Here is a 12644-nt window from a genome sequence, read left to right as displayed (position 1 = left end):
TTTACAATTTGATAATAATTTATAATTTATATTATTATCAAATTATTTTATAAGTTATTTTATAATAAATTTATAAATTATTTTAGAATATTATTAGTCATTTACCAATGGTAATAATTTATAATAAATTTATAAATATATTATATATATTTAAAACAGACCCCCGAATGCCACCTCACTTCCGAATGCCACCTCATTCTATTTCATCCACCTATACAAATATTTCAGACATCAGCCAAAAAACTGATGTGGACCTCTCATTCTTTCTCCCCTATCAATCATGCTCTCAATGTCTAATCTCTTTCAATCCTCCTCTCAATAATAATATTATTTTATAATAAATTTATAAATTATAAAATGATTTTACAATTATTTATAATAAAATTATAATTTATAAATTACTTTACAATTTGATAATAATTTATAATTTATATTATTATCAAATTATTTTATAAGTTATTTTATAATAAATTTATAAATTATAAAATGATTTTACAATTATTTATAATAAAATTATAATTTATAAATTACTTTACAATTTGATAATAATTTATAATTTATATTATTATCAAATTATTTTATAAGTTATTTTATAATAAATTATAAATTATTTTATAATATTATTAGTCATTTAATTTATAAATTCAATGGAAAAAAACCAGCTAATCACTCATAAATATAACATAAATATCCTCCTTGGACAATTATATTATTCCATTTATGGTAAGTAATGATTTTATAATTCAATTACCCATTAATGTCAATCCATTTATAATTTCTTTCAATTTATGTCAACCCATTTTTTAGTAACATTTTATACAATAAAAATATATATTCTATTTGCCAAAAAATACACAAATTTATAAAAAATAATCATAAAATAAGAATATGACATAAAATAATCATTAATGACATGAATATAATTATAAAAAATAATTATAAATTCAATGGAAAAAAACCACCTAATCACTCATAAATATGACATAAATATCCTCCTTGGACAATTATATTATTCCATTTATGGTGAGTAATGACGTTAAAAATTCAATTACTCATTAATGTCAATCCATTTATAATTTCTTTCAATTTATGTCAATCCATTTTTTAGTAACATTTTATACAATAAAAATATATATTCTATTTGACAAAAAATACAAAAATTTATAAAAAATAATCATAAAATAAGAATATATGAAAAATTATTAAAAAAATTACTTCCAATTATTAAAATTCACAAATTTATTTAAAATTATAATATATGAATATATTAAAAAATATAATCAACAAATTTTTTACTATATATATGTGTTTTGAAAAAATATATTCACACTTAACTTTTATCAATTAAATTATATATTTATAATTGAATTCTATTTTTTATTTTAATTTTTCTTATTATAATGATAATTTGAATGTTAAAAAATAAATGAAAATTTAAGTATTGCATAAAATTAAATTATTTTTAAAAACATTTATTTTTGGTACATATCAACATAACTATAATTCAATTGCACAAACAATTAGTTAAAACTTTTAAATACATAAAATTGATTTAAAATATATGTAAATCTTTAATAAAATTAATTTCAAACTCTTGATTAAAGATATTCAATAATTTGTTTTTACAACAACTAATATAATTCAACATTAATATTTTTTTAAAATAAAAAATATTAAATAGTGAATCATATTTTTAAATTTTTATATCTTATTTTTTGGTATATATTTTACATTTTATTTCATCAAATAATTACAAGTACCATTATATGTTGAAAAATAAATTGTTAATCAAAGTACAATGAGTCAAACAATTATCCTATATAATAAGTTGTCATACGAATTTTACAAAATATTTTAAAAATTAAATTAGATGATTGTGATAAACATGATTTTCCCTCATTTTAATTTTCCTAATCATATTCAATTATTACAAATCAATAAAGTAATATTATAAGTTAACTATATTTATAATACATAAAATATTACTTATAAAACTTATAAAATTATTTTACAATTATTTATAATAAATTTATAATTTATAAATTATTTTACAATTTGATAGTAATTTATAATTTATAATTTATATTATTATCAAATTATTTTATAAGCTATTTTATAATAAAATTATAAACTATTTTATAATATTATTTTATAATATTATTAGTCATTTACCAACGATAATAATTTATATTATTAGTCATTAAATTCAATAAAAAAATCCACCTAATCACTCATAAATATCGACATAAATGTTCTTTATTTAATCTTTCTTTTATGAACAATTATATTATTTTACTTATTGTGAGTAACGATTTTATAAGTTAAAAATTAAATTACTCATTAATGTCAATCTATTTTTTTAGTAATATTTTTATAAAATAAAAATATATATTCTATTTGACAGAAATACATGAATTTATTAAAAATAATTATAAAATACGAATATATGAACAATTATTAAAAAAGTTACTTCCAATTATTAAAATCTATCATCTATTATATATATATTTAAAATAGACTCCCGATGTCACAACAACTTTTTTTTTTTTTACAAACTTTTGATGTAGTATATTCAATATTTTTTTTTACAACAACTTCTCATGCTCGCAATTAAAATATCATAATAATAAAACAAATAAATTTAGACTACGCTACAATATAATTCTACACTAATTTTTTTTTAAAATAAAAAATATTAAATAGTAAATCATATTTATAAATTTTTACATCTTATTTTTGGGTTTGTATTTTATATTTTATTGCGTCAAATAAATACAAATACCATTATATGTTGAAAAATAAATTAACTATCAAAGTACAATGAGTCAAACAATTATCCTATATAATAAGTTATCATACGAATTTTATAAAATATTTTAAAAATTAAATTAGATGATTGTGATAAACATGATTTTCCCTCATTTTAATTTTCCTAATCTTATTTAATTATTACAAATCAATAAAATAATATTATAAAATAATATTATAAAATAATTATATTTATAATACATAAAATATTATTTATAAAACTTATAACATTAATTAATTAATATCCGCGCAGCGCGCGGACCATAATTTAGTTTACAATTAAAATCAAGTATCCGTAGTCCGTAGTCCGTACAAGTATCGTGCAACTGATCATGATTTGCCGATAGTTAACGATGCTTCACAATCTTTTTTCGCTCTTCACATTATTAATATAGTATAAATTTTTTTTGGCAAATGTTTACTTGAAACTAGTGTTCTAACTTTATATCACTTAAATTAAATACAGAAATATTCCATTGATTGAAACTTGTGTTTTGAATTTTTTAAAATTTAAATTTTGTTCTTTTTAATATAAAACTTCTATTTTTTTTATTAGCAAGATCTATTTTTTTATCCATGTTTTAAATCAAATTATTCAATAACGTCACTTTGTTATGTTAAAATTTAAAATATCTTTATGAATATCTACATTGTTAGATGTAATTAGATGCATGCATAGCATATAATATATTGTTTATCAATAGTTGATATAATATCATCCATGTTATTTATATGTACTAACCATTGTTGATGTATCACCATTGTTAATTATAAAATATTAACTATTAATTTATTTATCATTTTATTTTTAATTTTTTAAAGTGAGTGGTCTTATTTAAAAGAATAGAAGACTAAATATTATATCGTGAGTTTGAACTTAGGACGTTACAATTATGTGCGAGTTTCTTTACCCTTTTTTTCTATGACAAAAAAAAAAGTGTAATCTCATCCACTCTAATAGTTTGATTTGATAGTAAAAAGAAGGTATTGGATTTAACAAGGGATAGGTTGCGGGCTTCATCCTCACTAGTGTGATTGTTGAAAGACAAGTGTATGCTCAAGCATACATGATCATGCTCCCTATATCACTTCTTTGACATACTTCCTTCGACAAATTAAAATTTATTAAATTCTTCATACATTTCCTTATCACTTCCAGTGAATATGAGGTTATCCACATACTGAAAGATGAATTTTTCAAAGAAGTCCTCCTCTAGAAAATATCCTTCAATCTTGTTGTACCATGCTCGTGGGACTTGCTTCAAGCCATACAAAGCCTTCTTCAACTCATACACTTTACCTTCTTCTCATGGTTTGATATACCCTTATGGTTGTTCAACATAGACATTTTCGTTTAGCTTACCATGAAAGAATACACTTATGACATCAAGTTGAAGCATCTCCTACCATTTGAGTGCTGCTAATGCCATGATTGTTCTAATAGTGTCCCACATTGCTACAAGGGCAAAAACTTTTGTATAATCAATCCCAAATTTCTGAGTGTATCCCTTAGCCACAAATCTGGCTTTATGCTTGTCAACTTTACCTTTTTCATTAAATTTGGTCTTAAACAACCACTTCAAATCAATTACTTTTGCATCATGAGGAGGAGTGATCAATTCCCATGTTTTATTTATTTCTTTAACTTCTAGTTCTTGTTCCATAGCCTTTTTTCCATTTGTTGTGCTTTCATGCTTCGTTAGCGTTCACAGGGTCATTAGATTCAATAACTAAAACAAGACTTAATTGTAGTTTTAATCCTATTTTTTCCACCCAATTCGTAAAATTAATCATTCTATTTTCAAATCTAATAGCTTTGATCCCTTTCTTGAATTTTTTAATTAAATTTTTTTTGATGTAACATATTTTAAACGATGTGATATATAATACCATAATGTTGGAAGATTAATATCTATGAAATTGCAATAAAAACCTCTAAAATTTCTAGTTTCAACTTCTGAAATGATTTTCTTTTTTGTAATTTAATTAATAACATATAATAATTAATGCATTTAGATTATTCTACACCACGATATTGTATGTCATGTCATTTAAAATATGTTCAATATCTATTTTTTTAGTTAGAAAATCTAGAAGAAGAACCAAAACTGTCGAATTTTAAAATAGGAGATTAATTTAATGAATTGGTAAAAATAGAGGAACCAAAAATATAATTAAGCCATACGATAAATATGTCGTCGTCGTCGTTGTCGTTGTTCAAATAGGATGACGTTACTATATTCCACCCTTGAGTCTATTCTGATGACCCCTTAGAATTAGACTCATTATGTGCAACATCTTGGTCTGACTTACTAGTGTTTTGTTGCTCATGATTTGGTATCTCTATATCTATATTTCTTTCAGGCATTTGAGCACTTTTCTCATTGTTTTCTTCTTCATCAACTAGATCATCAAGTTAATTCTTTTCTTTCCTTTTCCAATCCCACTTTCCTTCCTCATCAAACACAACATCTCTTCTTGTGATGATTTTCCTTGAACTTGGATCAAAAGTCTGCATGCCTTTGATTCTTCACTTACTCCAAGATGAATAAATGTTTGACATAAGGCTTAATACCACTCCATGATTCTTCGGGGGTAGAGTTCTTAACAGCCACAATAAGACTCCTGTTTTGTACATATATTGCTCAATGTACTGTTTTAGGCCATAATTCTGTTGGAACATCTTTCTTTGAAATTATGCTACGAAACCATGTCCGTGATAGTTTTATTTTTTCTCTCAGCTACCCCATTTTGTTGAGGGGTATAGAATGGTGTTAAATATATTTTTACTCCATTATTACTACAAAACTTCTCAAACTCAGTGGAAGTGAATTTCCATCCTCTATCAGTTCTAAAGCAAAAAATGAATTCACCACTATCTTTTTCTACAACCAGTTTGAACTTCTTGAAACTTTCCAAGGCTGATGATTTCTCAGATAGGAAATACACCCAAGTTCTTCTAGTCGTGTCATCAACAAAGGTAATAAAACACCTTTTACCACTATTGAACTTCGGCTTGATGGATCCACAAATATCAGCATACACCAACTCCAAATTTTTTGTTGCTCTCCAAGTACTTTAATGAGGGAATGCATTTTTATGTTGTTTGCCAATCAAGTAATCAATACAAACTCTAGTTGATTCATTAAGAATCAATAATCCCCTCACTAATTCCTGCTAAGCTAATATTCTCAATCTTTTAAGATTTAGATGACCATATCTACAGAGTCATAGATAGGTAATATCATCACAAGCAACATTGAAACATCCTGGAAATACAATTGATACAAATATGACAAACATACAATTTGATGACATATTATAATGCGTTATTAATCCTTTCTCTGGATGATATACTTTACATACATTTTGTTTAAAAGCAACGGTTAAATTCATTTCTTCAAGCTGCCCAATACTTAGGAGAAGATTCTTTAATTCTAGTATGTAATATACTCTTGTAATCACCTGAGTTAAGGTTCCAATTTTCATCCTCATTTTCCCTTTACTATTGACAATTATCCTTGAATTATCACCCAATTTCACAGTGGTTCTAAACTTTTCATCAAGTTCATAAAACCAATCTTTTCATCCACACATGTGGTTGCTACATCTAAAATCAAGAAACCATACCCGATTTTCTGTGAACTTCTCGAATTCTAATTTAGCCATCAAAAGTATTTCCTCATCCTCCTCTTTATATTCTCCATAATAGGCCCTCTCATTAAAAATGTGACATTCATACTGATAGTGTCCAAGTTTATGACACTTGTAGAACTCAATTTGATATTTGTTGAAATTTTGCCTTCCTCTGCCATTACCTCCTCTATTGCTATTCCTTCTTCTACCTCTACCACCAGTTTTTTCCCCACATTTGTCATCTTTTGAGCTTACTCTTCCTTCTTCCGCCCTTTCATCCTTTGTTCATGAATAAGTAAGCTGCTCTGAAGTTCATCAATGGTGAAGGTGGTCACTTATTTGATTCTTCAATTGAGCATACCACATAGTTGAATCTTGATGTCTTTGATCTCAAAATATTATCCACTACCACAAACTCTTCTAGTTTTTTGTCATGTGCTTTCATCTTGTTTGCAATGGTTAGAGTTCTTGGAAAATATTCTTCCACTGATTCCCTTTCTTTCATACTTAAGATTTCAAAGTCCCTTCCATTAATTTCAAGTATATTGATATATATCATAAAGAGGAATGCTATGGACAACCACTTAGTTAATGTTTTACTATTTAAGCATTAGATACTCATTAACTAACTTTCATGATGTTTTAGATTTAAACACAAAAATTGCAATAAGTCACACATAAGAAGGTTGAACCTATCAATATACCAGTTACAACACCAAATTAAGGTATGGCAAAATCAAGACTTCAAAAGTTTTCCCCTAAAAAGAGTTGTGCACTTGTTTCTTGATTTGTCCGGTATCTTGAAACATTTGTAGAAATAGATTTGTCTACGGAAGAGGACATACAAGAAATACCAATGGAGAATTTCATTCAAGGTACTTGTATGAAAAATTGGTGAGCTCGCGTCAATTGATTAACAAATTCTCCTTTATATCTCCCCATTAGATATCCATGTTTTGAATATTATCCAACTCGGGTCAAAGATTATATAGTTATATACAGATGGACAATAAAAATCATCCGGATAAGTTGTTTATTATACCATTTAGTTTTTCTTTCAAATTTAATTTATCGTATATTATTTTCTCTTTTTGTACTTGATTTTGCTTATTGAAACTTTTTTTAGGAGGCATTGGATGTTGATCGTCGTTAATGCCACATTACAAATAATGTCTTATTTGGATTCATTACGTAGTGATTATACAAATCACTCAAAATTGAAGTTTATGCTTGATACATAAGTATATAATTGTATCAAAATATGTATAAATATATGTGGTTGTTTGTGGGTGGTTATTCTAAGTGTGTGTATATATATATATATATATATATATATATATATATATATATGGTGTGTGTATATATATATATATATATATATATATATATATATATATATGTCGGAGCTATCCAAATATTCTGCGTCGAAAGAGGAGCTCTGGTTTCAAATAATTAATCGAATAAGATTAAGTGGAGACCAATATATGTTTTATATAACTATGTATTACATTTGATGTATGATTATAAATATTGTTATAAAAATTGTCTTATAAATCATTGCATTGATGTATATATTTTTATTTGTCTAGTGTCCTCGTCAACAAAATGTGATAGATTGTGGGTTCTATCTTATGAGGTTTAAGAAAGAAATCGTCACTTTAAATCAACATATGATTCCAAATACGGTATGTTAATTCTATTCTATATAATTTATATTATTTTAATATTTAATATTTTTATCTGATTAATTTTAACTTAGTTGCATTATATTTTATAGTATTTTGATTAATTCAAATATCCGAGTTACTATGAAAATCAATTAACTAAAATTAAAGAAAATTGGTGTCAATACGTGCTCATATTGAAAATCATATGACGAGTTGCTAATTTAGTATTTTTTAGAAACCATTTGATCTTTTAAAATTGAGTACGTGATTGATCCAATTGGTGTGGGTTCGGTCTACTAATGAGTTTGTCAATGATTTCAATCTTGTTAGGGCAACCAAATTTAATCTATAGTATTGATTGTGTTATCTTTGACTGTATATATTGGCCGCTCAATTAATATAATTAGTCGTGTTTGTAACAAGGTTGCACATGAGTTGACTCAAACATGGTGGAGAATGTTTCCAAACCTAATGATAATGGGAGCTTTGTTTTAAGAGATATAACGAGCATTATGTAATTTTGAATTTGTATTAGAGATTAGTGTATTTTCAAATTAATTATACAATTTTTTTTCTATGTTATAATTTTGAAGTTTTAAGATATCATTATAATTTTGTCGAAGTATATTTGAAGGAAAAAAATATAAACAAGAGTTTACATTTAGGGATAGCCAATAAAATGTTGGATGTTTTGATTAAAATAACTATATTCTTTCACAACGTTTATACAAAAAAAAAATGGTATTATTGATTGACCTTTTAAAGTTTTTTTATAAAAAGAAGCGTTGTTATATGTTATGTTAAACAACACTTATATTTAAAAAGCATTATTATAAGTTGACTTTTTATAACGTTTTATTAGATGAAGCGCTATTACATATTACATTAAACAACATTTACATTTAAAAAACACTGTTATAAATTAAACTAGTTTGTAACCCGTGCGTCGCACGGAAACAACGATTTTAATAAATAAATTATTATATTAGTTTATATATATATATATATATATCAAATTTTATAAATTTTATTTTATTGACATTAAAAAAATAAGTTGACTTAAAAAAATAATTTAAAATTAAAAAATAAAAAAAAAATCTAACTATAACTTAACTTAAAAACTATTTTCTTATACGCTCAATATTATTGCTGAAAAGTATAACTCCAACACCATGCCTTATTTTTGAATTCTACAAAGAATCTTATTTCTTTCCAAAAAACTTATTATAAAACAATACTTTAATTTTAAACAAATAAAAACAATAGTTATTAAAAAAAATTAAATAATTAGATTAGATGAAATAAGAATTTTTAAAATACTGAACATAGACATATATATAAAATAAGTAAATTAGTAAATGTAAAGATGAGTAAGTAACTTAATAATGAATTTTTATTTTTATTATTCAACCTATGTTATTTATATGAAATACAAGACATTTAAGAATTCATATAAATTTTGCTGTAGACAAAATATACTAAAGAAAAATAATTTTCCCGTTACAAACAAAAAATTACAATACACATAAAAACTATGAGTATCTTTTATCTTTGAATTTGCATGTTAGTCTTCATTAATCTTTCATGAATCTTTTGAATTCTTTTGAATTTGCGTGATATTTAATAATAAATTTAGAATGTATAGTATAGTAGTTTTTAAATTTGATAAAATAGTGTTTGAAGTTTGAAAAACCATTACTTTCAATGAATCGATGAAATGAATTGTTTCTTTAATTCCTACATAAATTTTATATTTTCTTAAATAAATTATTATTTTTCTCTTCAATATTTTGGAAATTTAATTGAATTCATGGCTAAGAAGTCTAAATAAATTTTATATTTACTTAAATAAATTATTTTTTATTTAATATAATTGTCTGTCAACACCATTTATTAGACAATTTATAATCAAAATTATTAGGACGGACAACAACTATTTATGAGAGAATTTAAAATCGGAGTTATTAAGACAAATCTTGTATAAGAGAATATAAATATAAATATATAAATGTACAATTTGTTGACTATTTATGAGTAAATTTAAAATCGGAGTTATTAAAACGAATGTTATATAAGATGATAGAAATATACATATACACATTTACAATTTTTTGAGACAAAATTAAGAAACATAAACAATACAAAATATATATATAAAATAACATAACAATCATAGTAATCTTTTTTTATAAATAAAATAAAATAACAATCATAGATTGAAAAAAATTTACCAATTCAAGTAATTAGTGTGAACATATTGCTAGACACAACACGAACAAATACATAATTTTACCAGGAATATTAATCTCAAATCGATAAATAAAAGCTCACGAATATTGATAAAGAAAACTTAAAAGAATTGTCTATACAGACGGTTAACGGAGTATTAAAAGAATTCGTAAAATAAAATAAATTTTTTAATTAAATTAATTTGAAGCGGGTGGTTGCTAAAGTAGTGTTTAAAAAAAATTACAAAAACCGTCAAGTCGTGGTGTCATTGACTGTATTTTGCTGTTATTCTTCTTCTTTTTTAACTGACCACTAAATTCTCAACCGTTAAACGTCAAGGTGTAGTGTATTTTATTTTTAATCCATTCTTTTTATCTTTTTAATTGGCCACTAACTTTTCAACTGTCGCATGTACAAAGTCGTGTAACATAAGTTTAATTTTATTCTAAAAAAAGAGATATTATATTGTATAGATTACCTTTCAATTGGCCACTCAATTCTCAACCGTAAAATGTGAAATGTATTATATTTTATTTTTAATTTATTTTCTTATTTTTTTAATTGGTCATTCACTTATGCATTTCTCATGTAATGGAAGTTTTATTTTTTTCTTAAAAAAATCTTTTATTTTTAATTTATTTTTCTTATTTTTTAATTTGCCATTAACGTCTTAACGGATACATGATATTGTATTTTATTTTTAATTTTTTAATTGACCATTAAATTCTCAACGCATGTATCGTGGACAAAGATCGTGATATAACAAAAGTTTTATGCTTTTCTTAAAAAAAAACTTTTTATTTATAATTCATTCCTTTTATTTTTTTTAATTGGCCATTAACTTCTCAAGAATAAGCACGTATTATTTCTATTAATAGAAACTTGATATTTTCTTAACACTCTAGTTTGTTGACACGTGTCAAACTTGCCAATTTATCATGTTTGTTTTATTATAATGTATAGATTAGACAACACTTACATTTAAAACGCGTTGTTATATGCTACAGACGCTTTTTATTTAAAAAGATATGCTCTCTATACCTATAATAACACTAAAACAAACATCGCTTATTAACACTATCTGGTGCTTAAAAAAACACCGTCGAAGGCTTTTATCGGTGTAATAAATGTAAGATTTATGGGTCACATATGTAATTAATTAATAAAGTGTGTTAGGGTCATTATATAATTAGCCAATAAACTAGGGGTCAAATAATATATAATAGTTTATGGCTAAAGAGCATAATAGTTATGAAAATTAATAGTGTAGATACCAGGCAGTTTCTAATTTAATGAGGGGCTGAATTGGAAATACTGCAATTTGGGATATAACTAATATAATAATAGTTATATATATGGGTAATGGTCCCCAAGGCAAACACAACAAGACTATTCAGTTTCAAAACCCTAAAGGAGAAAACTCTCTGGTTCTCTCTATCCCCATCAAGAGAGCAAAGTCTTCAGGGTGTTTTGCTGAGGAAGATCACCCAACCCATTGGCTCTATCATCATCATCTCAGGATTTCATTAATGGCAATTCCCACAGGTACGCTTCCGCCTTTGGCTATTCATCATGTAATTGACATGGATTGTTGAGCACAACGTTATTAGGGTTTTTCCAACAATTGGTATCAGAGCCTACCATGTTTAATTCATGATGAAATTCGGTTATTGTCTTTGTTTGTAATTTGGGAATTTGGGAATTTTGATATATATATTATGGAATCCATATTTTTAACGTGTTTGAAAAATTAGGGTTTGTAATTTGGGAATTTGAATAATGATCTGTTTTTTTTTTTGGGTCCATTGGATTACCTTAGGGACTTAGTTTGAATAATGCTGAACAATTGGATAGTTAACGTGTGAAACAACGAAATAATCATACAATTCACGAAAATCCAACTAAACTGAGTACAATGATTTGTTGTGGAACTTTGGCCTTGATAAAAATCTCCCCGGCATACATTATCAATTTGGTTTTAAACACTTATTTATTTTCTTTTTTATTTTATTTAATTTTATATATGGATGTTTGTCACAGATAGCAACACACCCTAAGATAGCGACATGTGAACAACAGCATTAGGAATAATATAATATGATTTGTCTACTGTTACTGTCGTGTACTTATTAGTGTGAAGAATAAAAATCAATTTGTTGATGTCTACTTCATTATTTAATTTTTTTTTAATACTAATAAAATAAAATTTATATTAGTGAACAATATATATATATATATATATATATTTAAATATTATTTTATTTGGATATAATAAATATATGTTCAAGTCAAGTTTGACATTTT

This window comes from Cicer arietinum, chromosome 4 (assembly GCF_000331145.2).
Source record: "Cicer arietinum cultivar CDC Frontier isolate Library 1 chromosome 4, Cicar.CDCFrontier_v2.0, whole genome shotgun sequence".
Classification (NCBI taxonomy): domain Eukaryota; kingdom Viridiplantae; phylum Streptophyta; class Magnoliopsida; order Fabales; family Fabaceae; genus Cicer; species Cicer arietinum.
Note: the sequence above shows the minus strand (reverse complement) of the source record.